Genomic DNA, 26,564 nt, shown 5'->3' with positions numbered 1-26,564 from the left:
ATTTACTTTTTTAAAGCCACAAAGGTTTTAGAGTTGTTACTATACTAATTTAACCTATCCTGTCTGAAACACTCTGTACCAAGCCTCTCCTCTCTCCGAAACCATACTTATCAAGACTGATTCCTGGAAGCACAAATTTAATGTCATGTCTCTGCTAAAAACAAAACACTTCGAATGAATTTCTATTGTTTAAAGAAAAATGCAAACTCCTTAGCATTCAAAACTCTTACTATTTTTTCAGTCTCATCCTACCAGACTAACCTCCCATTTCCTGACTTTGTCAGGCTCACTTCCAGCCACTTACCAACCCAGGCCCCCAAAAAGGAACACTTCCCCTCTCTCTTCTAAGGTAAAAATCAATTCTATGCACTCCACCAAACTTTTCTCCACAGTTCTAACAACAGCTAACACTGAATACTAAGTGCTGGGCTTTGTTCTAAGCACTTCTTATGTATTAACTCATTTACTCCTCAAGTAACTCTATAAGATGAGGACTATTATTATTAAACTCATTTTGCAGATGAGAAAACTAAAACATAGGGATTAAAGAACTTGTTCAAAACCACACAGCAAATAAATGATGAAACCAGATGAACCCAGTAGCCTGTCCTCTTACCACTGCTCTCTACTGCTTCTAGGACACTCCGTCTCCCCTTCCACCGAACTTCCATTGCACTCTGTAGATCATTCTGGTACATAATCTTGTGCCCTGCATGACTAGTCACTATTTGATATATGCAGGCTTTAACTACTAAGCTAGACTATAAACTCCTGGACTGCAGGGAGCCACTTTACCATTCTTTGTATCATTCAACAAGAAAATGCTGCTGAAAGAACCCTTTTGTGGTAAGTACAGCTCCACTGGATAGAATGTCTGTTAATCATGTTTATTTTCTGTATATGATGATGCTTTGACATCTTGGAGCCTTGCTGATCCCAGACAGATAACCCCTACCAGGGCTAGCTACTACACAAACCAACCAATCCAGAGCTCACAGCCCCAACCACCTCCTTTAATCCTCAAACACCAAGCCAATATTCCAGCACCCCAATTCCTCCCAGGGCAAGATACCAAGGACTAGGGACCACCCCTACAGCCCAGAGCCCTCCAAAATCACTCAAACTAGCCAGTCCTAAGTCTGCTTACTTTGCCCTGCCTTGTCATCCCCCAGAAACCACAATAAAGGCTCATGCCCATGCTTTCCCCTTGCTCCTTCTGCCTCCTGACCAACCCTGGTGCTTCCTTGATGGTGTGCCCCCTCCTCTTGGGAACTGTAAATAATAAACTCTTCTTTGAAGGCAGTTTGTCTCCATGTCTGTCACCTGATTAAAACAAATCCCGGGTACATATTAAAATAGACTATCATCCTAGCAGGAGCTCCTTGGAAATGCAAACTACCTTCTTGGTATCAGGGAGGATCATTATGGCTCTTTCTTGATTTCATCAATCTCTACTGGTATTGGAAAAGAAGGATTTTCAGGGGAATGGGGGAGATATAAGATGAATCACAGATAGAATATGGTGAGCTTCGTGTTTAGCACAAGGAAGACAGAAGCCCCAGTTGTTAATTGTCTTTCAGTTACAATCTTAGCAGTTACTGTCTTAGCACTGAAATGGTAACTGTCATTGTAAAAACTCCAAGTCTTTAAATAAGCCTGCTTTTGTTAACCTTTTTCTATTTTTTCCATAAGGATTCACAGTAAAATCCTGAATCCCAAAAGGGTCTGAAGATAACTACAGGGACAAGGAAAGGTGAAAGCTAAGGCAAGTGTAGCCAATCTGCACAGTCTTGGGAAAAATAAAATCCCAGGAAAGGAGTGCATGGAGGCAGTTCTGAGAGGAGAGAAAACCAGGATGAGCCCCAGAAATCAGCCACCAGGAAAAAAAGCATGAAGATCCTACCTGGATTTGAGAAGCAGTGTTAGGAACAAAAACCAAGGGGTTTCCTAACACTCTCTCCTGGACAAAACTAGGCAGTATGAATAAATGCTTAATAGACACTTGTTGAATGGATACCTCAATCATACAAAATTGAATATAGTTTTACGACACTCATGAAGATTTAGATATAGTCCACTTTGTCATCCCAGTAACTTAAACTCTTTTTGCATGTCCTTTACTATCTCTCCCTGGAGACAAATATACTGCTTTTCTCCTATAGCATAAGGTGGTACAATTTTTCAAAGTGCTCTGATACTCCAGTGTTTCCATGGAGTATCTGCACATTCAGCCATGAGCTTCTGAAAAAAATGCCAGAGAAACTCCCATTCCACAAACACTCCACATTTCAGAGGTTCCGGGAACAAAGTGTGGAAGAGATCCAGACTATGGCTGGCCAGGAAAATGCCATTCACCCAAAACTTCCCTAGAATGTGCTGGTCCCAAGCAAGCATCATGAATCTAGAATGCCTTGGAGAGAGTAGGGAGACCAGAGTCTTTCCCCTTCTGAGATTCAGTCAATTCAGAACTCCTCTGGACTATTCAGAAATCTTTGAGAAAGTACTGGACCTTTATACACTAGTATGAACAACAATTAGCAACTGCATCTAACATCTATTGGGTGCTTGCTATGAGACAGGCAAGGCACATTAACTACATTTCATTTACTTCTCACTACCCAGTGAGGTAGGTCTATATCATCTCCATTTTACAGATGAGTAAGTTAAAGCCTAGAGAGGTTAAAATACTTCCCCAAGTTCACCATTATTAGATGGCAGAACTGAAATTTAGATTCATATGGTCTGGCTCGACCCTAGCTACTGCCTCAAGTACAGTCCAAGTCTAGATCAAAAATGCCCATTTAAAGCACAGCAAAGTGCATTATATTCTAAACCCATAAGTTGAATGAGACCGGCAACACTGAAAAAGCTCAAGAACTATCCCTGTATCCCCATGCAAGCATGGACACCCACTATCACCAGAGGCTTCCCCACCACTCTTAAACAATCCCATATTCCGCTGCTACTATTTTACAGGTCCTTTCATTTTAAGGAGTGACAAAATCTTCCACATACACCAAATGGAAGGTAAATTTAAATCCTGATCTAATAAAACTTAATAAAATTGCATTATACTAAACAACACTACATGTTTGTATTTAAGAAAAAATCATGTATTCATATAATAATGTAACATTCCATATATCCTTGAATAGGCAAGATACTGTCCAGAAATCATTCTTACCCTCAGACACTGGACAAGATAATCCTGGAACTGGAAGATGGTGGAAAGGTATAAAAGGATGGAAAATTAGAACACAAACTCATGTTTTAGGCCTCCTCAGCTGGCAGGAGTACCAGCTTTCTTGACACATGCTTCTTTCACGCAAACTCCACCCCCCTCCCCAACCCCCAGAAGAAGACAAGCTCTGAACGGCTGGGAGAGCCGTCATGACACACTGCCCGAGTCTTCTCTTCCAACCTCAGTTCTTTCACCTGATTCTCACATGACAAAGCTTCTAGAACCTTCACTATCTCAGTTCACACTCAAATTCACTCACTGTCCTCACTGCATAATTTCAGTAAAATGGTTGAAATCAGGTATGACTTCAGCAGATGCAAAAGGTAGGGCTATTACTCCATGAAGTGCTTTGCATACCACAGGCCCTAGATAAATAACTATTGAACACTTCTGTGGATATAATTCAGCCAGTACAGCCTTTAAAAATAAAAAGAACCAGCTTAATATTTAATATTTAAAGATGAGGGTTTAATCAGACCACCCAGGAATTTTTGTGCTGGGATAAAAGTTAACAAAACTTTTCGAACTCCATTAAGAGAATATAATTTATTATTTTCTATAAATATTCATATACTGGGAAACAGGATCTGGATTAATAGAGCTGGGTTACAGAGTTCAGTCGGGTAAAAATAAAGAAATCGGAAAAGAAAATATAGACAAAAATATCAGCTTTTTCAGTAAGATTTCCTCTTCTAGAATTGTTGAAAAACACTATTTTTAAATAGAAGTTATTTTGGAAACTCAGTCCTTAAAGAGGTATTATGAAAATAGTTTCTTTATTAATGAATGTTCTGCTATGGAAAAAGTCACTGCTCCAGCTCATAGGAAAATATATTTTACTACCGAAGAGATGACAGATACAGACTTCTTGAATCCATAATAAAGGACTCAAAATCCAGTTCCCACTCACTGCATGAGTCTCCTCTACAATACACCTAGAGAGTCATCCAATAACTGCTTTAAAGACCCCAGGTATTTTAAAGTATTGTTTAAGAAAAAAACAAACAGCAAAACAACCCATATGCCCATGAAATGTTCAATGGACAAATAAAATGTGATATATCCACACCGTGGAATATTACATGGTCATGAAAAGGAATGAAGTATGATATATACTATAATGTGGATGAACCTTGCAGACATCATGCTAAGTGAAAGGAAGACACAGAAGGCCACATATTATACTAGTCTATCTATACAAAATGTCCACATTAGGCAAACCCACAGGGACAGAAGTGGTTGCCAGGGGCTGAGAAAAGGGTTGAATGGGGAGTGACTGCCAATGGCTCCTCTTGGAATGATGACAGCACCCGAAAATTAGACAGAGGGAGTGGGTGCACAACTCTGTGAGTATATTAAAAACCACTGAGTTATACAGTTTTCAAGGGTGAGTTTTATGGTATGTAAATTATGTCTCAATAAAGCCATTTTTTTAAAGATTTATTTATTTATTTATTTGAGAGAGAGAGAGAGAGAGAGAGAGAGACAGCAAGAGAGGGAACATAAGCAGGGGGAGTGGGAGAGAGAGAAGCAGGCTTCCTGCCGAGCAGGGAGCCCGATGCAGGGCTCGATCCCAGGACGCTGGGATCATGACCTGAGCCGAAGGCAGACGCTTAATAACTGACCAATCCAGGTGCCCCAATAAAGCTATTTTTTAAGTAGGCTCTATACCCAACGTGGGGGCTTAAACTCACAACGCTGAGATTAAGAGTCACATGCTCTACCCACTGAGCCAGCCCAGTGCCCCAAAGCTATTATTTTTCAAAGTGGCAAAAAAGAACAGCAAACCATTTACACAAAGTTTTACAGTGGCTTTTCTTACCTGTGTCCTACTGAAGATAGAACAACTCATATAACTTATAACAAAAGACTCAGTAAAAACACTAAAGATATTAGCAAGGATTATTTTAAGCTTAGTATTTTAAAAGAGCTATTTAAAAGAGAAGCACATTGATTTGAATAGGAATTTTTAGTTAAAGAACTATGCTATGCCAAGTACACATCTCCCAACATGGCATGGCATTTCAACCTTAGAATTTATTTTGTATCTTATTTTTTTTAAATTCTAACAATTAGCCAACATATAGTACATCAGTAGTTTCAGATATACTGTTCAATAATTTATCAGTTTCATGTAACACCCAATGCTCATCACATCATGTGCCCTCCTTAATGCCTATCACCCAATTATGCCATCCCCCCACCCACCTCTTGTATATTACTTTTTTAATCTTTTTATTGTTATGTTAATCACCATATATTACATCATTTGTTTTTCATGTAGTGTTCCATGATTCATTGTTTGTTCATAACACCCAGTGCTCCATGCAGAATGTGCCCTCTTTAATACCTATCACCAGGCTACCCCATCCCCCTACCCTCCTCCCCTCTAGAACCCTCAGTTTGTTTTTCAGAGTCCATCATCTCTCATGGTTCCTCTCCCCCTCTGACTTACTCCTCTTCATTCTTCCTCTCCTGCTATCTTCTTCTTTTTCTTTTTTCTTAAAATATGTTGCGTTATTTGTTTCAGAAGTACAGACCTGTGATTCAACAGTCTTGCACAATTCACAGCGCTCACCATAGCACATACCCTCCCCAATGTCTATCACCCAGCCACCCCATCCCTCCCACCCCCAACCACTCCAGTAACACTCAGTTTGTTCCTGAGATTAAGAATTCCTCATATCAGTGAGGTCATATGATACATGTCTTTCTCTGATAGACTTATTTCACTAAGCATAACACCCTCCAGTTCCATCCACGTCATTGCAAATGGCAAGATCTCATTCCTTTTGATGGCTGCATAATATTCCATTGTGTATATATACCACAGCTTCTTTATCCATTCATCTGTCGATGGACATCTTGGCTCTTTCCAGTTTGGCTATTGTGGACATTGCTGCTATAAACATTGGGGTGCACGTACCCCTTCGGGTCCCTACATTTGTATCTTTGGGGTAAATACCCAGTAGTGCAATTGCTGGATCGAATGGTAGCTCTAATTTCAACTGTTTGAGGAACCTCCATACTGTTTTCCAGAGGGGTTGCACCAGCTTGCATTCCCACCAACAGTGTAGGAGGGTTCCCCTTTCTCCACATCCCCGCCAACATCTGTCATTCCTTGACTTGTTAATTTTAGCCATTCTGACTGGTGTGAGGTGGTATCTCATTGAGGTTTTGATTTGGATTTCCCTGATGCCGAGCGATGTTGAGCACTTTTTCATGTGCCTGTTGGCCATATGGATGTCTTCTGCCCATTTCTTGACTGGATTATTTGTTCTTTGGGTGTTGAGTTTGATAAGTTCTTTATAGATTTTGGATACTAGTCCTTTATCTGATATGTCATTTGCAAATATTTTCTCCCATTCTGTCGGTTGTCTTTTGGTTTTGTGGTCTGTTTCTTTTGCTGTGCAAAAGCTTTTTATCTTGATGAAATCCCAATAGTTCATTTTTGCCCTGGCTTCCCGTGCCTTTGGCGATGTTTCTAGGAAGAAGTTGCTGCGGCTAAGGTCGAAAAGGTTGCTACCTGTGTTCTCCTTTAGGATTTGGATGGACTCCTGTCTCACGTTTAGGTCTTTCAACCATTTGGAGTCTATTCTTGTGTGTGGTGTAAGGAAATGGTCCAGTTTCATTCTTCTGCATGTGGCTGTCCAATTTTCCCAACACCATTTGTTGAAGAGACTGTCTTTTTGCCATTGGACATTCTTTCCTGCTTTGTCAAAAATAAGTTGACCATAGAGTTGAGGGTCCATTTCTGGGCTCTCGATTCTGTTCCATTGATCTATGTGTCTGTTTTTGTGCCAGTACCATACTGTCTTGATGATGACAGCTTTGTAATAGAGCTGGAAGTCCGGAATTGTGATGCCGCCAGCTTTGCTTTTCTTTTTCAATATTCCTCTGGCTATTCGGGGTCTCTTCTGGTTCCATACAAATTTTAGGATTATTTCTCCATTTCTTTGAAAAAAGTGGATGGTATTTTGATGGGGATTGCATTGAATGTGTAGATTGCTCTAGGTAGCATTGACATCTTCACAATGTTGGTTCTCCCAATCCATGAGCATGGAACGTTTTTCCATTTCTTTGTGTCTTCTTCAATTTCTTTCCTGAGTATTTTATAGTTTTCTGAGTACAGATCCTTTGCCTCTTTGGTTAAATTTATTCCTACGTATCTTATGGTTTTGGGTGCAATTGTGAATGGGATCGACTCCTTGATTTGTCTCTCTTCTGTCTTGTTGTTGGTGTATAGGAATGCCACTGATTTCTGTGCATTGATTTTATATCCTGCTACTTTACTGAATTCCTGTATGAGTTCTAGCAGTTTTGGGGTGGAGTCTTTTGGGTTTTCCACGTACAGTATCATATCATCTGCAAAGAGTGAGAGTTTGACTTCCTCTTTGCCGATTTGGATGCCTTTGATTTCTTTTTGTTGTCTGATTGCTGTGGCTAGGACTTCTAATACTATGTTGAATAGCAGTGGTGAGAGTGGACATCCCTGCCGCGTTCCTGACCTTAGGGGAAAAGCTCTCAGCTTTTCCCCATTGAGAATGATATTCGCTGTAGGTTTTTCGTAGATGGCTTTTATGATATTGAGGTATGTACCCTCTATCCCTATACTCTGAAGAGTTTTGATCAAGAAAGGATGCTGTACTTTGTCAAATGCTTTTTCTGCATCTATTAAGAGCATCATATGATTCTTGTTCTTTCTTTTGTTAATGTATTGTATCACGTTGATTGATTTGCGGATGTTGAACCAGCCTTGCAGCCCAGGGATAAATCCCACTTGGTCCTGGTGAATAATCCTTTTAATGTACTGTTGGATCCTACTGGCTAGTACTTTGGTGAGAATTTTTGCATCCATGTTCATCAAGGATATTGGTCTGTAAATCTCCTTTTGGATGGGCTCTTTGTCTGGTTTTGGGATCAAGGTAATGGTGGCCTCATAAAATGAGTTTGGAAGTTTTCCTTCCATTTCTATTTTTTGGAACAGTTTCAGGAGAATACGTATTAATTCTTCTTTAAATGTCTGACAGAATTCCCCTGGGAAGCCATCTGGCCCTGGGCTTTTGTTTGTTGGGAGATTTTTGATGACTGCTTCAGTTTCCTTAGTGGTTATAGGTCTGTTCAGGTTTTCTATTTCTTCCTGGTTCAATTTTGGTAGTTGATACATCTCTAGGAATGCACCCATTTCTTCCAGGTTATCTAATTTGCTGGCATAGAGTTGCTCATAATATGTTCTTATAATTGTTTGTATTTCTTTGGTGTTGGTTGTGATCTCTCCTCTTTCATTCATGATTTTGTTGATTTGGGTCATTTCTCTTTTCTTTTTGATCAGTCTGGCCAGGGGTTTATCAATCTTGTTAATTCTTTCAAAGAACCAGCTCCTAGTTTCGTTGATCTGTTCTACTGTTCTTTTGGTTTCTAGTTCATTGATTTCTGCTCTGATCTTTATGATTTCTCTTCTCCTGCTGGGTTTAGGCTTTATTTGCTGTTCTTTCTCCAGCTCCTTTAGGTGTAGGGTTAGGTTGTGTATTTGAGACCTTTCTTGTTTCTCGAGAAAGGCTTGTATTGCTATATACTTTCCTCTCAGGACTGCCTTTGCTGTATCCCAAAGATTTTGGACAGTTGTGTTTTCATTTTCATTGGTTTCCATGAATTTTTTTAATTCTTCTTTAATTTCCTGGTTGACCCATTCATTCTTTAGTAGGATGCTCTTTAGCCTCCATGTATTTGAGTTCTTTCCGATTTTCCTCTTGTGATTGAGTTCTAGTTTCAAAGCATTGTGGTCTGAAAATATGCAGGGAATGATCCCAATCTTTTGGTACCAGTTGAGACCTGATTTGTGACCTAGGACGTGATTAATTCTGGAGAATGTTCCATGGGCACTAGAGAAGAATGTGTATTCCGTTGCTTTGGGATGGAATGTTCTGAATATGTCTGTGAAGTCCATTTGGTCCAGTGTGTCATTTAAAGTCTTTATTTCCTTGTTGATCTTTTGCTTAGATGATCTGTCCATTTCAGTCAGGGGGGTGTTAAAGTCCCCCACTATTATTGTATTGTTGTCAATGTGTTTCTTTGTTTTTGTTATTAATTGCCTTATATAATTGGCTGCTCCCATGTTCGGGGCATAGATATTTATAATTTTTAGATCTTCTTGTTGGATAGACCCTTTAAGTAGGATATAGTGTCCTTCCTCATCTCTTATTACAGTCTTTGTTTTAAAATCTAGTTTGTCTGATATAAGGATTGCCACCCCAGTTTTCTTTTGGTGTCCATTAGCATGGTAAATGGTTTTCCACCCCCTCACTTTCAATCTCGGGGTGTCTTTGAGTCTAAAATGAGTCTCTTGCAGACAGCATATGGATGGGTCTTGTTTTTGAATCCAATCTGATACCCTGTGTCTTTTGATTGGGGCATTTAGCCCATTTACATTCAGGGTAACTACTGAAAGGTATGAATTTAGTGTCATTGTATTGCCTGTAAGGTGACTGTTACTGTATATTGTCTGTGTTCCTTTCTGGTCTGTGCTGCTTTTAGGCTCTCTCTTTGCTTAGAGGACCCCTTTCAGTATTTCTTGGAGGGCTGGTTTCGTGTTTGCAAATTCCTTTAGTTTTTGTTTGTCCTGGAAGATTTTTATCTCTCCTTCAATTTTCAGTGACAGTCTAGCTGGAGATAGTATTCTGGCTGCATATTTTTCTCGTTTAGTGCTCTGAAGATATCATGCCAGTCCTTTCTGGCCTTCCAGGTCTCTGTGGATAGGTCTGTTGCCAATCTAATATTTTTACCATTGTAGGTTACATATTTCTTCCCCCGAGCTGCTTTCAAGATTTTCTCTTTGTCTCTGAGACTCATAAGTTTTACTATTAGATGTCGGGGTGTTGACCTATTATTATTGATTTTGAGAAGGGTTCTCTGTGCCTCCTGGATTTTGATGCCTGTTTCCTTCCTCACATTAGGGAAGTTCTCTGCTATTATTTGCTCCAATATACCTTCTGCCCCTCTCTCTCTTTCTTCTTCTTCTGGGATCCCAGTTATTCTAATGTTGTTTAGTCTTATCGTATCACTTATCTCTCGAATTCTGCCCTCATGATCCTGTAGTTGTTTCTCTCTCTTTTTCTCAGCCTCTTTAATTTCCATCATTTGGTCTTCTATATCACTGATTCTCTCTTCTGCCTCATTTATCCTAGCAGTTAGTGCCCCCATTTTTGATTGCACCTCATCAATAGCCTTTTTGATTTCGACTTGGTTAGATTTTAGTTCTTTTATTTCTCCAGAAAGGGTTTCTCTAATAACTTCCACGCTTTTTTCAAGCCCAGCTAGTATCTTTAAAGTCATGATTCTGAACTCTAGGTCCGACATCGTACTAATGTCCGTATTGAGTAGGTCCCTGGCTGACGGTACTACCTCTTGTTCTTTTTGCTGAGGTGATTTTTTTCCTCTTGTCATTTTGTCCAGAGGAGAACAGATGAATGAGAGAACAAAAAGCTAACAGGTTTACAACGTCCCCAGCAAATATACTGTATACAAATCAGAAAAGACCTGAAACCAGGGGAAAAGAAAGGGAAAGAAAGAAAAAAGAAAGAGAAAAAAAAAGAAAAAAAGATAAAAACAGAAACAGAACAATACAAAAAAAGCAGAATATGATCCAATATGATCAGGCTAGTGCATAGATTAGTGCCACACACTAGATTTGGGGCGTATTTTGGTCTGTTAGAAAAAAGTGCCTCCTAAAATTTTAAAGGAAGAAAGACATATATGTACAGAATAAGGGTTGATACAATGTAGGGATAGAAGATGACTGTAAAGATGAAAATTATAAAAGATTTTATAAAAGGACTTGATAAGATAAGAAGTTGTTTGAAAAAAGAAAGAAGATTTAAGAAAAAAAAAAAGAAAAAAGGGAGAGAATGTGATCAGGCAGGAGACTAGAACAGAGCCATACACTGGTGATTTAGGGTACATTTTGATCTGTTAGAAGAAACTGTATCTCAAAATTTTAAAGAGAGAACAACTTATATATATATGCCAAAAATAAGGGTAACTACTATGAAGGGATAAAATATGACTCTAAAAATGAAAAATAAAAAATGTTTTTTTTTAAAAAGAGATTGATAAGATGTTGGTTGAAAAAGGGAAAAAGAAAAATAAAAAAAACAGTTAACAAAAATTAACTTTGATGAACTAATGAATCATGGTAAAAAAAAGCCATGAATTCTATGTGCAGTATTCCCCTAGCGCTGGAGTTCTCCCGTTCTCCTTGATCGGTAAACTTGGTCTTGGCTTGCTGGCTGTTCGTGCTGATCTTCTGGGGGAGGGGCCTGTTGCTGTGGTTTCCAAATGTCTTTGCCGGAGGCTGAATTGCCCCGCCCTTGTCGGTCCGGGCTAAGCAAGCTGCTCGGGTTTGATCTCAGGAGGTTTTGTTCCCTGCAAGCTCTCGGTACAGCCTTGGAGGACCAGGGCAAAAATGGTAGCCTCCCAATCTCCACCCGGAGGAGCTGAGAACACGGGGCCCCGCTCCTCAGTGCGCCCACAGAGAAAAGCAGTCACTCCCTTGTCCCCGGTCTCCGGCCGCTCTCCGCGCTCACCTGGCCTGTGACCGAGCGTTGCTATCTCTGGCACCCGACCCCGTGTGGAGTCTCCAAACCCAGCAGATCCCTGCGGTGCGTTCCCGCGCCGCTTCTCCCAGGGGAGGGAGGGGAGTCTCCCCAGCTCTGCCGCTTGTTGGGGCCCTGCTGGAGAAGCAGTGGCCCGACTGGGCCGCGGATCACAGTTTATGGCAACCCCGAGCTGAGAGCCCGCGCCTCGGCTCCGTCTCTGCAGCCGGCTTCCCCGCTCCGATACCTGGGAGCTCTGGCACACTCAGGCACCCCCGGTCTTTCTGTGACCCCAAGGGTTCTGAGACCACACTGTCCCGCGGGGGTTCCACCCCCCGCTTAGCCACTGGAGCGACATTCCTCAGCAGAGCCAACTTCTAACAGTTCCGATTTTGTGCTCCGCAACTCCATCACTTGCCAGAAGCGGCCGGCGGAGGCCCCTCCCCCGCCGTCTATCCTCCCGAATATCGCCTCGGATTCACTTCTCCGCACGTCCTACCTTCCAGTAAGTGGTCGCTTCTCTGTTCAGAGAGTTGTTGCTACTCTCCTCTTCGATCTCCTGTTGAGTTTGTAGGTGTTCAGAATGGTTTGATCCCTATTCAGCTGAATTCCTGAGACCAGACGAAATCTAGGTCTCCTACTCCTCCGCCATCTTGCTCTGCCTCTTGTATATTATTTTAAAGACTATTTCAAAAAGTGTAAGCCCTGAGTATTTCCCAAACTTCCGTCAAATACATGTAACACCTTCAGTATTTTTGCCATCTTCATACCATCATCTTATTAGTTTTTAAATACTTTTTCTCCAATCCACTTTACCATTGACTCACCTTTTATAAAATCCAATGAAATCATGGGTTTGAATGGCTATTTTGCATTTTCCCATATGTATTAAAAGAGATATGTAACTATTAAAATTCAGAAGATGCTCATCCATGTACCACTTTAAATTATCTTGCATACAAATCAAGAAAACATTGGTTTAAAAAAATCAGCTGAGGCTGGTAACATATCTATATCTACACTTTAAAAGGTGATAAATCAGAATGTTCAGGGAGCCACTTCACAGCAAAATTTAGGACTGTCCTACTCTATAAAGGCATATTATCAGTGGGAACCACAGGGCTGGCATTCAGCCAAGAAAAAATATTTGAGAATAACACTGGAATGGATGGTAGAGAAAAACGACAGGCAATAGGTCTCCATAAGGGAAGCAGCTGAAAGAACAAGGATGCTAGGTCTTCTCTTCAAGTTCTTGGGTATGGGGTGGTACAGTCCAGGTGCTACTGCCATGCTCTGCTTGCCAAACAGAGCTGAACTTGGCAGAAGGCCAACTGACTAATGGACGAGTGGGCAAGGCTTTTTATTGACTTTGCTTCCTTCCTGCCAACACTAGTACTAAAAGCCTGCAGAAGGGCCCATTTCAAAAGTAGTACTCTAGGGCAGAGAGGGGCTGGGATCTACCACACCTGTTCCTCCCCTCTAAAAGAAATATGGGTTAGATTTCATTTTGAAATATTAGTACCGTGGGTGCTTCGAAACAGCTTCCTAAGAGCAGCTTACCCCCATTCCTGATGGAGGATGTCATGATTACAACGCACCCACACCCTTCCAAAAAAACCACACTGAAGACACTGAAATATTTAATCACTTTTTTTTTTACTTCCTTTTCTCACTGCAAAGGGGGACTACCTCTTTTTGTAGTTATCTATCCTAAATAGGTGAAACAATTATATGCCACTGCCTGTATTCTTATCCACTTCAAGAAGTCTTAACTGAATCTTGGGTAGTGAGGCATAGAGAAAGACAGTAACGGGAGGCTCTCTCCAAAGAGAACTGGGGGGGTGGAGGGGTGGAGGGGAGGGGGAAAAGGGAGAGAGCCAGAGAGAGAGAAATGATTCTTGTCCCAATTCCTGGTCTTGAATCATTTTCCTGGGTGCTAGATAAAACAATTTTTTATATAATTCTATGCAGGAAAAAAAAATCGTAAGTCATTTTAGGTAAATCTCCTCCTTCCCCTCACAGTGAACTTAGGGTACTAACCTGTAGGCTCACTGACATAGTATTTTCTTAACACTCTTGATGCCTTTTAGGCTTCTAGCACCTGGCTTGGAGACTGTGAAAAGATATACTTTTCCAATATTTTCTCAATTTAGTTCATTCCTTTTCTGTGTGAAGTTTTAATATGTAGCCTCATAAATGTAAACATAAGCTTCATTAGGATTATTCAGAAGACATGAATTATAGAACAACAAATTTTTAAACCTGACTGGTTTTGTGTTATAATGTCACACTGTCAAACTGGTCTTTTAGGGGCATTTTTAACCTAGGAAGAATACTCATGATTTCTAGAATTTTACCCCAAGCATCTCCAGTGGATATTAAACATTCAGGTAGCTTCATTACTAGCAATTAAGATTCATATCTGTGAGTATCTTCAGAAACTCAGGAAAACATCTGTATCTCAGGGTAAAATTGTAATCCGATAAAGTGTTTCTCAAAGTGTGGTCTGAAGTTCATGTGCCCAAGAATGAACCAGTGAGGGGCAGGTGAGGGGGGGGTGGTGCTTGTTAAAAATACAGATTCCCTGGGGCACCTGGGTGGTTCAGTCAGTTAAGCGTATCAAACTCTTGATCTCAGGGTCATCGGATCAAGCCCTGCATTAGGCTCCTCACTGGGTGCGGAGCCTGCTTAAGATTCTCTCTCCCTCTCCCTCTGCTCCTTCCCCACTCAAAAAAAAAAAAAGGAAAGAAAAGTCTACTTAAAAAAAAAAATACAGACTCTCAGACACTGTGTCAGATGTTTTAAATCAGAATCTCCAGGGATAGGGGCCAATAATCCACATTTTAAATAAGATGTCTAGGTAATTCTACTCTAATGCTTCTGAACCATTTAGCTACTTGAACTCCTGCTATCAAAAAGCCATGAAAACAGGATTCCCACAGGTCATTGCCTACACGAAGTACAAAAAAAAAAAAAAAATCAGGGGATAAATATTTAAAATGAAAAAGGAGACAAAGTGAACAGTTGTCTTCCATTATGGTCTGGGAAAATTTAGATTCCAATGTAAACTGCAGCCATGAACAGGGAGTATTCTCCACCAACAGGCCTGTTAGATCTATAGTGTAGATACCAGTATCTCTTCTGCCCTTCAACTTGAAACACAGCATACTCTGTAAAAAGACCTTCATCCCTAAATAAAGATTAAAGGATGTTCCAGCATGCAATGCACTTTTCACTCATTCTTTCCCAACACTGTGACTTTGACACCACAATTAAGTAAAGTGGTTATCAATCACTTTGAGTTGCTTGAGCCAGTGGTTTTCAAACTTGAAATGAATCATCTGAAAATCTTGTTAAAATACCAACTAATGGGCTCCAAGAATTTGCATTTCTAACAAGTTCCAGGTGAAACTGACACTGCTGGTCTAGCGACCAGACTTTGAGAACCAGTGGTTTAAGCTAATTCTGGTCTCCTCCCAACCAGCACTATTTAGAATTCACTGTGAAGTTCAATGATGTTGGGATAAATAAATAAATAAATAAAAGACTCCATCTGGCAAATGCTCCAACCACTTTCTATAGGGCTTCTTGTGTAGGACTCGGCTCAGTATCTTCAAGAAATTCCCATCATTCAAAACTTGCAGTATGAGTGAAAAGTTTGTCCCTTCTTGGCAGCTGCAGAGATGAACACCTTCCCATCCCTCTCCTGGCCTCTGTCTGACCCTACTGCCTCCACTTCCTACCCTGCATGAACAACCTTTCTGTCCTCTATAGGAAACCATACTTCCTACAGCAGGAAAGCTGTAGGAAGGGCAAGAGGTCCCTCTGTTCCTGTCTTAGGAAACAACATTTCCTTTAGCCCGAAATCAAGATGGGCTCCCTCCATTTAGTGATTTATTTGGTGACTGTCACAGGGCTATAGCTACAGACAATTCTGGTGAGGAGTACTGTGTCTAAAGGCAAAATCAGGCAAAATTAGATTCTCTAGAAATACTGGCAACATTCAGATCACATTATTTACATTCTGGTTCTCCATGGGAATAAATATATAAGAGATTTCTCCATTGAGAGACAGGTCTAGAATTTACACACTACATTTGGGTGCCCCATTCTCTATAAATAGCTTTCAAATCCATCTCATTAAGGTTTAAAATATACTCCTGGCATCAGGTTCTAAGTGGTGAACTGAACATGTATGCAGTTCATCCTTCCCAAGAAAAGAGATTTCAACTAATTCCTAGAAATTGAATAGTATTTGGGAGAAAGATAAGAAAACGCATTTGATATAGCTTCAGTATCTTTAGAAGATCTTCAGGATCTCCATTACCTTTTCAACTTGAACACACAACTGAACATATGTAATTGGGGCCCATGTTAAAATTAATTAGGAAGATTTAAAAGTAAGGTTAAGCAGTTTATTTTTCTTTGAGACTCTGATATACACTGAAAGAAACAGAATAAACCTGGAGAACAATACAGAACAACACCAACAGGGAAATGTGTTCTTAAAGTGTTAGCCATAAGCTGGTTAAATGTTGCAAATACTGCATAACATTAACAATTTAACCAAGAAGTGTGAAAAATATGACTTTCTTAAATTATTGTAAGAACATGACTAAACACATCATAACCATTGTATTTCCAGAACCTAACACACTCTCTTTATTAGAAAAGTCTTTAAGCCATGTTCACAATCAAAATGATTTGTTATGAACATTAGTCAAAGTCCTTGGGCATACATGTGCTCCAATGTGACCCCTGAAGAATCCTGTATCTGTCCAAGTACTGAGTGTGGTTGCAGACTGAGCACAAAAATTGTTTAGTGTCATCTGCCACTAGAAAACAATGGATGGGATGTAATGCTGTTGCTTTTTAAAGCGCAACTTCTGTGATAAAATATTGTCTTCTGGCATGCTTTTGTATTTAGGACAAATGTCTGTTTTTGTGGTTTGGAGAGAACAATTCATTTCTCCTTTGAGGTGCTAGATCCTACACACCAAAACAGATCAAATCCTTATGAAAAATTGGTTGTCATTTTTTACTGAGGTAAGAGATTAATCTTTTTCTTGGAAATCCTCATATTTAAGTATGGAAATAAGGTCATAAAATATCACTGTTAATCACCATTAGGGGATTTAGCCATCACAAGACATTCCTTAATAGAGCTACTTATTATTCTTCATCAAATATAGTATAACATATTGATCAAATAGATCAGTATTCACAAAAAATAATTCATGTAAGAATCAAGTAAAAATGTCAAGGCTTTTAATGCCACCTACTTACTTCTTATTTTGCAATGACAGCACTTGTGATATAATAACAAAACCTACATCAGCTTATATCTGTAGATTAAGAGTTTTTTTTTAATGCCTTGTAAAAGAAGTGGGACTTAGTGCCCACTCTTTCTTGATGAATAATGCAAGGTAAGCTCATTAAATAAAGTAAAAAAAAGAAAAGTTCCAGTGAAGTGGGGATTTATTGAACACAGAAAAAAGCAAAGGCATATTCTACAAGTAGTTTATGGTCCGGCTTACTGAGTCCACTGTAATTACTTCTCATTCAACACTATACATACATATAGTTACAGTTTAAAAATAAATATGAAACAATAAGGAGCAAAAGAGAAGACAATGGAGGGGGGAAGGCAAGGGAAAAGAACATCTCTAAGAGGTTGAAAGATTTAACGATATGTTGATACTTTTGCCAAAGAGCAGACTTCATAATGAAATGCCCAAATGCAAAAGAAATACCCTGAAAATTGGTCACACAGCACAGAACCAGGGCCTTTTGAAAAGTAATATATTTAGAGTTAGAGGACCACAAAATCAGATCAAGAAAATATGGAAAAGGAAACAAAAAAAGAACTCCTCACCTAAAAAAAAAAAAAATACTACAAAAACCAAGCTGGATAAATTCTACAACTTTAAAGTATTACAGAAGGGAGGTACAAGATCTGGGAATTGATACTGTCAGAAAAAGAGATGAGAAACACTTAATGAATAGAGTAAGGAAAGAAACATCCAGAAAGTCTTCGTTCTGTTCTCATTGCAGAAACTCGGCCTGTTCCCTGGCTGCTGTCCCAGCTTGCTCCATCACTATACACTGGCTATTTTCCCCCTCCCAAAATTACCTACTCAGTGCCAACAACCTTTGCCTTCACTCCACTCAGCAAACCAATGGTCCGTTCTTGACATTTTCATTACTTGGAACAGCTCCATCACTGAAATACTTCATTTCCATAATCTAGTATCAGAGCATGCCCTCCTGTTCTTCCTACTTTCTCTTGCTTACTCACCAACTCTTAGTACATTGAAACTCCAGTCCCTCGACTTTTCCATTATCTTCAATGCATCTGCTCCCTCTAGCTCTAGGGCAGAAGTTACAGTTGGGAGATGATTTTGCCCCTCAGAGGACATTTGGCAATGTCTGGAGACATTTTTGATTGTTGCAACTGGAGTGGTTGGCTCCTGGCATCTAGTAGGTAGAGGCCAAGGATGCTAAACATCCTACCATGCACAGGACAGCTCCTATGAGGGAGAATTATAAATGTTTCTTAAGTTGAGAATCTCTGTTCTGTGGCCTTCTTTGGATAACGTGATTCATTTCTTCAATCACTCTTAGAACATTTTAACCTCAATTCTCTTGCTCTTTCGTCCTTCTGACACCTGTTCTATAAAACCTAACTTTTAACCAATTGAATCACCCAAGTTTTCTACTTCTAAACTCAGTGTACTGAACTCAATCAAAGCTAAAAAAAAAAAAAAAGATTACATAAATATCACATGACCATGCAAAAGGCAGATGCTACATATTCAAGCTTCCAACCTCAAAGGGACCCCCAGCATTACCAGGCAGGCAACCTTTCGTGTCTCTCTCTAGCTGCCCCCTCAACTCCTGTTCTTTCCCCTCAGTGACTATTCCAAACTTCTACCTCTCCCCTCAATCCTCACCTCACCAAATCAGCACTCAATATCAACAAATTTACCTGCTTCACTTAAGAAATTTTGCCACCATCAGACAAGAACTTGCACATATTCCCTCCCCATCCCATAAGCTCATTCATATCCATCCCCACCCTTCCCCAAGCCATCCCTCCCAGGAAGGTGGCGTAAGTGTCCTTCCTGTCTCAGCACTCCCCGATCATGGCCTGTGCTCTATCATCTCTCACTGACCTCTGGGACCCTGCTTCATCAATCATCTATCCCCTAAATGCCTTCCCTCAACTTCTTCCTCTTTCTCAGCCCTTTTCACCTCAGAAATAAGTGATTGTTCCAAACTCTTTTTAGGGGGAAAAAAACACAACTGAACAAAAAGCCTACCTTACTTCCACATCCTTCTCCAACTCTTCTCTCGCCCCACACAGCCAAATTCCTTAAAAGAACTGTCTTCACTCCCCATCCCCGTCACTCCATCTCCCTTCCAGTCCACTGTGCACACCCCTCCCATGCCACTAAAACTCCACAGTGGAAGCAAATGACTCCCTATATGTCAGCTTCAGTAGGTTCTTCCAGTCCTGAATTTGGGAGCATTAACATACATGACCATACCCTCCCTAAAATTCTCTCTTCTTTCGGTATCTGTGATAGCACTCCATCTCTTCCTACTCATTTGGTGCTTCCTTCTCCCCCTTCCTAGATGCTGGTGTACCCTCCAGCTCTAGCTTCAATTCTTCTCACATGTCTATGCAATCCATGCTCTAGTCACTTTGAACGCATACACCCAGTCCCGACCTCTTCTAAGTTTTCCTAGTGAATGACACCACCATCTACTCAAGTTACCCAATACCCCAGATTTCTTACTCTCACCCACACATAAATAATTGTAAAGTCCTATTGATTTAACCTACATATCACTTGGATCCCTCATATCAGTTCATTCTCTTGGCAACCTATCCAATTCTGGGCATTCTCTCTCACCTAAAACATATAAGAATATTAAGTACCTACGAGTAAAAAAAGGGAGTCTCCTCTTACAAGTAAGGATGCTACACAAACACAATGCGGTATGATTCAAAAGAATGTAGAACATGGGATTTCTTTTTTAAAAATGGATTCTGTTTGAATATATGCAAATCATTTCATCATCACACGCTTCAGACTCCCGACTGCTGAGTGAAGGATATAAGAGAAATACCTAAGGGCCCTTTGTATCCTTAACATTCATTCTATAGTTTGATTTCTGCCAGACATTACTCAGACAGTTCACACCTCCAAATATGCTCCACACTTGCTACACACGCAAAACATGATCAGGGCAAAAGAAATAGGCTGAGATGTCTCTCCTTTGCTGCCAAAATCTATCAAGCATATCCCAATTCCCATCAGTTTCAAAAAGTAAACCTTCAACTGCAAGTGTCAAAGAAATAAAATGTAAGCAAAGGAAAAGCCAAGAAAAATTATAGTGAAATTGATTATGTATCTAAAAATGCTATCTCAAGATAATTTCTTCAGGAATCAAGCAATACAGAGGAATGAGTTAGCAACAAAATAAATGTGCCATAAACCATTCTGACAGTCAGTAACAACATTATAAACAAAAAGCTCTTTTTACCCACAGAAAAAGAGTATGGGAATTGTGCAGTATCAAACACCAACACGATATCTACACAATATGAGATCTTAAAACATTTCAGGATCTGCTTCTTCAAAGACAGACTCTCAGAGAAAGATAATATGAACTAAGCTGTGAAAATGCAGTTTGAATGCCATTCAAATGTTATCACCCCAGCCAAATGAGAAGCACTTGTCACCCTTTTGACAATTTGGGTTCAGATGCTCTTCCATTGCCTACTAAGCTCGGAAGTAACGTTCTATTTTAAAAATGATATAAAAAGAGAGGGTAGAGGAACAATGTGGCAGGCAAAACAATTTACATTGTAAAATTGATACTGAGCCAAGTGTCAGCACCAAATATAGGATAAATCAACTCTGGAGCCACCCAGCCTGGGTTCAAATTCCAATTTCATCACCTACCAGCCTTGTAAATTTTAACAATTCAATTAATTTAAGTTCTCTGTGCCTAGCTTCTTCATCTGTAAACCCACTTTACCTCACAGGTGAAGTGCTTGGAATAATGCCTGGCATACTGTAAACACTATGGAAATACTAGGTAATGTTATCATGATTATTATTTCCCTTACTATATTGAGACTAAATGTTAAGTGAGAAGAACAACCACACTGTAATACAGGCTCAAGCTCCAGTTTAAAATTGTTACCAGGTATTTTGTTCACTGTTCAATAACAACTGTTATTTCAATCGGTATTTTCATCCCCATCCTCTAGAAATTCACAAATCAAATCACCAAGTATTAAGTTCATACCATATGAAATGAGTATATAGAAGCATAATTCAATATGCATCAAAAGTATAGCATATGCTATATATATATACAATAGAATGTCATTCAGCCATAAAAAGAATGAAATTCTAGTCTATGCTATCACATGGATGAACTCTACTACAACAAAGATGAACCTTGAAAATATACTAAATGAAACAGATACAAAAGGATAGTGCATGACTCCACCTACAATAGGCAAATTCAGAAAATCAGAAAGTAGAACAGAGGTTACCAGGGGCTGGGGCGGGGGAGGAGGGGAATGGGGAATTGCTTTTTATTGGGTGCAGAGTTTCTGTTTGGAATGATGAAAAAATTCTGGAAATGGATAATGGTGATTCATGATGTGCTTAATGCAATGAAGTATACACTTAAAAAGGGTTAAAATAGTAAATTTTACGAGTATTTTATCACAATCAAAAAATATCTTTTAAAAATACAACCTATATTTTCAACAGCAACTTTCAACAGGAGCATCAGCTTTAACAGTACTAAAATTTTAAAAAAAGATCACTTATTTTCAAGTTCCTGACGATGGACAACAAAGGAGTCAATATCAACCCTTAGCTGGACTTGGTTTAAAACACATGCTTGAAAATGGGTACATACTTCACAAATTCAAAAAGGAATATTATTTCATTTTGCTGATAGTCAATTTTTTTAGCTCGTTGAAGAGAAAAAAAAAGAGGATTATACTGAGAAAATACCTTTATATGTGGCCAATGCATAATGGTAGTTTTATGAGGAGGTATTTATCCACACAGAATTATAACATGAGTACAACAGTATACCTGTGCAGGGCACCATAAATGGATGTGTAAATCTACCGGTGTTCAATTCAAAAGTAGACAAACCATGAGAGACGATGGACTCTGAAAAACAAACTGAGGGTTCTAGAGGGGAGGAGGGTGGGAGGATGGGTTAGCCTGGTGATGGGTATTAAAGAGGGCACGTTCTGCATGGAACACTGGGTGTTATACGCAAACAATGAATCATGGAACACTACATCAAAAACTAATGATGTAATGTATGGTGATTAACATAATAAAAAAAAGTAGAGGGGGTTCCCATATATTGGTAAACCATAATTTGAACCACTGAAATATCCCCCAAATTCAAAACAGAAATTAAAAGCCTATTATTTTGAAACATATAATAACACAAAATATTTGAAGTCTCCATTCCAAACACCACAACCAAAAGGCATATTGCATTTCAAAGACACAACAAAAGTAAATTTAATAAATTAGCATTTTCCTAGAATGGCTAAGGTGAAGGTACTCTAGTTGGGATAATTTAATTCTCCAGTAAACTCATAAATACCATATATCAAATATCACTCAAGGAATAATACATAAGGCCAAAACCAGACTAACAATATTAGCAAACACTTACATGGCTCTTCCAATACACCTGATTTGTTCTAAGCTCTTCACAGACACTAACTCACTTTACCCTCACAACAATCTTCTGAGAAAAGTACTCTTATTACTTACATTTTACAAATGAGGAACTGAGGTGTAGAGGGGTCAACTACCTTGTCTGGGCTCACTGAGCTGCTAGTAAGTGGTAGAGCTAGGACCTGAATAATGGAAGTGTGGTTCCCCAAACCCTGCTTTTAATCACTATGGTTTACTATCTCCTGGTGACACTGAGGAATGGAATACATAAAAATACAGACAAACTCAAAAGGCAAAACAACTTGTGCAGTTAAATATAATAAAAGCTCTGAGGAAATCACTGTATCAGAACACAGGACAGTAAGTGATACTTAGAATGACTGCTCTGAGACATAAGAAAAGTTTAAAGCATGTCAGTATACATAGTATTTAAGAAAGCAAGGAATTTTTTAGGGCATTTAAAATTTTTCTATCCAAAACAATCAGTATGATTTTCATTTCTAAAAGGGTAAAACTTTCAACAATCCAGAATTACACATTCCCTAAGGGGTCTAAAAAGGGTCGTACTGAGCAATCTTGCTTGCCTCTTATCTCATTCTTAAAGATAAGGATAGTGTGTGTGTGTGTGTGTGTGATAAATTAAGCTTTCCAGGTGTTTTAATTCCAGGTATATAACAACTAATACTAAAGATATTACAAATCATTTAGATTGATCAGAGAATAAACTCATCATTTAGATTGATCAGAGAATAAACTCATAGAATTATGTGTGACTATTGTGAAAAGCCTAGAATGTGATCGTTTATAGAGTTATTTAAAAAACAAGAAAGAAAAGGTATAGGCTCTGAAGTCATACATAGACCTGAACTTAAAGCCTAGCTCCACCATTTAGTAACCATAAGTTTTTGGCAAGTTATCTTCACATACCCGAACCTCAGTTTCCTTCTCTGTGTAAATTGACGATAATAATTCCTAACTCACAAGGTTGTTGTGTGAGCTAAGAAGAAAATATATGCAAAGTATCAAACACGGTCCCTGAGATACAGCAGATGGCTAACAATGAGCGACTATTATTCCCTAGTCTTATTCTACTTTGTCCCCCTAATATTAGAAGAATCTAATCTTACCAATTAGCAAGTCATAGGCAGGCGTCTCAAAATTACATGAAGTTATGCTCTATTCAAAAATGGAACATAAGTACAAAAAAATACAAAACCAAACCATCAACGGATCAAAGATTTCAGAATCCTGCCTTTCCTCCCATATCTATCCTGGTTGGTTTTGTAATAACCCATATTACTTTATCAACAAGATGAACTTTATTATTTTGTTGTTGTTGTCTAAACATTTCTAGTGGGGTTCTGTTGTTTATTTATTTTGATGGCTAACTTTGCAAAGGTACTTGTTACCACTGCTTGAAAACCAAAAAGAAAGCTAAGAACAAGGAACATTTTAATGAAATGCTGTAGCAGTTCCATCCATCTCAACAGTTGATTGGATCCTATGTATATCATTTATTATCACAATAGATTTTCACATTATTACGCCACTTCCTTACTCAACAAATACATGCATTAAGGAGCAAAACTCTGACTGCCAGTACGAATGTTCTTTAGGGACACCAAAATTCAAAGCTTGGTGCTCTCAGTAAGGATCCTAGGGGCAGGGGGTGGGAAGTAGACGGTTGGAGGAGCAGGGAAGGTGCCTGGGTTTCACTGCAAGTGGAAAATAAGAGAATCGTAAACTGTATCTCCTTAAACAAGCCTGGATATGAGTCTTGTGGGGCAAGGAGTGGAGAGGGGCGGGCGAAGTGGGCCTGGAGGCAAGAGAGGAAGAAGGAGGCAAATGCAGGCTTTAGAACGGTCTCTGCCACGGGGGGAGAGGAAAGTCAGTGCCCATCGGCACCGCGAGAACTGAGGCGGAGAGAAGTGGCCGCTCAGCCCAAGTCCCCAGGACAGGTTCAGCCTCAGGAGTCTGGGAGGACTGAGGGAATGGGGACCCCACCGAAGAAAGATGAGGACTGAGGAGGGTTCCCGGTCGCCTTCAAATGGGAAGCTGCTGTGCCGGCCGCCATCGCGGCGCCAAAGAAGAGGAAGGCATGGACCCAACAGGGAGCGCACAGTTACCTGTCTTAGCCGCCTGCCCACCGGTCTCCACTTCCGCAGACTCCTGGTTACCACGGGCTACCCGGGCCCTGCCTGGTGACGTCATCCAAGCGCGCCTGGACCGCAGTCGGTCCGGCCCGCCCTCTCCGGAAGAGCTGGGCGGAGTCGCGGGGGGGGGGGCGGGGAGATCTGCGCAAGCGCGGAGCTGCGGTCGGCGAGCGTGAGCCGAAGGGGATGGCTTCGCTTGGGGCTTGTAGGGTTACCCGGTTAACCCGGTTTTTTCTTAATTACAAAACCTTATAGGCATTTAAGAAAAAAATTACTGAATTAACAACATGCACTTTTTATTCCTTATTTTACCCTGCTCCTGGTATATATGACTGTAGCGTACATAATTCATTCCACCACAATTTATTAAAGTTCTGTTATGTGCCGGACAAGAAGTGTTAAAGGAATCTGGGGGGTACAGCAGTGAACAAAACAGTAATCTTCTGGAGATTCCTTTCTAGTTCAGAAAGTAAACATTGAATAACAACAAATCTATATGCGTTCTTAGAGATCAGAAGTGTGTGGAAGGAAAAAAAAGGAAGGAGGGCGCCCCATTAGTTTGAGATGTTAAGGAAGTAACTAACTATGAAGAGGCCTGTTGAACTGAGAAGTCCGCTTTGTCAAGATCTGGAGTTAGAACAACCAAGAGAAGAATCTAGATGTTCGAAAGCTATGGGGAGGGGATAAAATCTGGTGCCATTGAGAAAGTGAGAAAGGAGGCTGGGGAAAGAACAGAAGATGAGATCAAGGCAAGTAGAGTCCTGATCTTGTAGAGCCTTTCTGCGTCATCATAAACGCATGGGTTTCATTTGAACTGTAATGGGTAGCCAGTGAAGAGTTTCAGACATGCAAGTGACAGGATCTGTTTTTATAAAACCGCCCTAAATGTTGTGTATACAATGAACTATTGGGAGACAAAGGATGCAAAGAGAGCAAGTTGCTTTTGCAGTGATGCTGTAAGAAATGATGGAGAGAAATGAACAAATTTAAGTAATAATTTGGAACTAGAGATGACAGACTTGGAGATGGATTACATAAGGCGATAAAGGAAAAGAAAGGTGTCAAAAATTACTCCTAAATTTTGGGCCTCAGCAAAAAGCCAAATAATGCAGCTGAAACAACTTCTAAGGCTTTGCAAGATTTGCTTCTCCTTCCTTCAACCCGGATCCCTTTGTTTCTATTACCAAGCCCTCTTGGTTCTTATCTCTTTGACTATCTCTTCTCAGTTTCCATCCAAGGGCTCCTCTTTCTTTCCCTTTTCCTTAACTCTTTCCTCCTTGATCTTCTTACGCTACATCAAGCTGGAAACCCAAAAGCCTACAAGTGCTCAGGCAGTGAACATGAAGGAGTGAAGCTCATGATTAGAGACTATGGAGAACTGGAGTTCATGGTCCCTACTCAGCTCTGGATGAGTTTTGCCAACCAAGAGTGCTGGCTTCATGATGTGATGATACAGATACATAAAATTCTTACATAAAATTTGTTAAATTTCAAATGTTGGTCACTAATTTGAACTTTGTTAAACTTTTACTTTGGACCAAACAAAACACATGTGCAGGCCACAAGTTTGCCTCCCTGGTGGATATTTTCCCTGTGTGATGACATCATCTACTCTCTTGGGACTACCACCAGTAAGTTGATAACTCCCAAGTCTGTCTCTCCACCCAAACCTTTTTAAAATTTGCTATTGAAATACTCAGTTGGCATCTCAAACTTGACATTTAAAACTGAACTCATCAGAGACTCAACTATAGGGAACAAACTGAGGGTTGTTGGAGGGGAGGTGGGTGGGGGGGATGGGGTAACTGGGTAATGGGCATGAAGGAGGGCACGTGAT

At 39.9% G+C, this 26,564-nt stretch overlaps 1 protein-coding gene across 9 annotated transcripts in view; it reads right to left on the bottom strand.

Annotated features, from left to right (window-relative positions):
* The window catches only part of AOPEP (aminopeptidase O (putative)), a 347,107-nt gene extending 322,326 nt beyond the window's left edge, over positions 1 to 24,781 (bottom strand). For 8 of the 9 annotated variants that reach the window (XR_012374760.1, XM_073880702.1, XM_073880706.1 and 5 more), the window contains exon 1: positions 24,701 to 24,781. The gene's annotated coding sequence lies outside the window, so the exon portion shown is untranslated. Of the gene's footprint in view, positions 1 to 19,681; positions 19,737 to 24,700 lie in introns of those variants that run through there. The other variant, XM_073880703.1, reaches the window with a different exon arrangement.
* Between the last annotated feature and the right edge of the window lie 1,783 nt (positions 24,782 to 26,564).

Source organism: Callorhinus ursinus, unplaced genomic scaffold (assembly GCF_003265705.2).
Source record: "Callorhinus ursinus isolate GAN/ISIS: 27379988/994484 unplaced genomic scaffold, GSC_fseal_2.0 scaffold39, whole genome shotgun sequence".
NCBI lineage: Eukaryota > Metazoa > Chordata > Mammalia > Carnivora > Otariidae > Callorhinus > Callorhinus ursinus.
This window is presented reverse-complemented; position numbering and strand designations above follow the sequence as displayed.